The sequence below is a fragment of the Solanum pennellii genome, chromosome 3, assembly GCF_001406875.1.
Source record: "Solanum pennellii chromosome 3, SPENNV200".
Classification (NCBI taxonomy): Eukaryota; Viridiplantae; Streptophyta; class Magnoliopsida; order Solanales; family Solanaceae; genus Solanum; species Solanum pennellii.
In genome coordinates this window covers 2,235,626-2,237,699 of record NC_028639.1, presented here as the reverse complement: position 1 = coordinate 2,237,699, position 2,074 = coordinate 2,235,626, and positions in this window count along the sequence as shown.

Sequence of the window (2,074 nt, the reverse complement as noted above, 5' to 3'; positions counted from 1 at the left end):
TGGCCGGTGGTGGGTGGGGGAGAGTTCAGGGATCTGGTGAAAAAAATAAAATTTTGAAATTGAAAATATTTTTTAAAAAATTGATGTTTTTTTCCAAAAAAATTGTAATTTGAAATTAGAGGAGAGTTTTGGAAAATGTTTTCCTTAATTTTTGAAGGAAAGTAATTTTCCTTAATTTTGAGGAAAATGAATTGATTTGGAAAATATTTTTCAAACTTTTATCCCCAATCAAACATGAAAAAATTGAAAAATATTTTCTATCATAGACTCGTGTGAGACATGACATAACTTTTTAATTTTGTGATTCTAAAATAAAATTATGTCAAATATATCAAAGTATTTTTTAATTTTATAATTTTTAATATGTCAAGTAAATAATTAAAGTTAAAATGTTATCAAAAAATGAAAGGAGTCATTCAAACTTACTAATTAAATGCATGCATACGAAGTACCAATAACATACTTATTTGCATCAACCTTACTATGATTGTATTTTAAATTTATTAATTTATTTTTCAACTGCTCCAACATACATATATTTCAAAAGTTTTTTTAAAGTTTAGATTATATTATAATAGTGTTATGAATAGTTGTTCTTTAGAGCAATATTTATTGGGAGGATGATGATCTCACATAATTGTCCACTTTTGTTCATCTTCACATAGGAAAATACCACGAAATTACCAAAGATGACATGGAAATTGTTTAAAAGAAATGACACGATCGAATAATGGTAACTGAGAAAGACGTCTACCAAGAAAATTTAATCAGGAGGCGATTTAATAAAATTAGTGATCTAAAATTAAATTTTAATTAGAGATTTCAAAATTACTCTATAAAATTCATATATTTTTATTTGCAGAGTATTCTTCTAAAATTTTAAGATGCAAAACGAAATCATGGCGAGTCATGTGTATTTTTTATTTACGATTCATTCTTATAGCTTTATTTAGACAACAGTGTTAAAACTGAAAAACGAATCCATCAAAAAAAAAAAAAATTTATGTGGAGGAGGAAAAATCGTAAACAATGGAGATATATATAGAATTTGAAATAATAATTGTATAAATAACGCACAATTATATGTATACTTAATAGAATTGGACATTTAAAACTATTTGCTTATTATACACAAAAATAATTTAAATATTTTATTTTTATTACAAAATTGCTTACATTTAAAATCTCAGAAAATATTCATTTCCCAATAATGAAAAATTAAAGCATGCTAATACATCATTTATAAACTTTGATCCTTATAAGTATGAGTGCTCATGGTTCAGTTTAGATCGTCTATCCATGAAAGTCAAAATCAAATTAAAACCAATTTAATCAGTTATTAAAGTTCTTAAATCAAATCAAATCAAACGAAAAAAACAATATCACTGGTTTGGTTAGTGTCAGTTTGATTCAATTTTTTTTTATTTTTTTTATTTGAAAATAGTAAATTTGTTGAGGGCATACACATCTTGATAGACATAGACATCTAGTATATGAACATCCATTGAAAAATCATTGTGAATTCAATTACGCAATAGTATTAGAGTTATTATTACACGAACAAAGTAATTTAATTCAGTAAAATTGTGTAATAACCTGATGTGAGGTAGGGTAGCTAAAAACTTTTTCTTTTTACCGTGGTTTCCGAGTATCGCTTTGCGAACCCGACTAGCTATACCCACCGGGTCCCGCTGTTTCAATACAGGTGCACCACGATTAGTTCCCCGGGGCCCTGGAGTCGCGGCCGGTTTGTAATGCCTCCAGTGGCCATGCTGGGGCTCAAACTGGCGACCTGAAGGACTTTGTCCTCAGGCCTTTACCAACTAAGCTACCCTCTGGGTTAGGTTAAAAAAAAACTAAAGTAATGGATTTTGATGGACATGAAATTAGATTTTAATAGTTGGACTAAGAAAATGATGAAGTTAAATACTTAAGTTTATTAAAATTTAATAAAATACTTATATTTTACTTATGAATAATATATAAATAATTATAAAATTTATATAGTATAATTTCTTCGGTTAGATTTGATTATTTTTGCGGACTTTTTTTTGGTAAAATCAAAATCAAATCA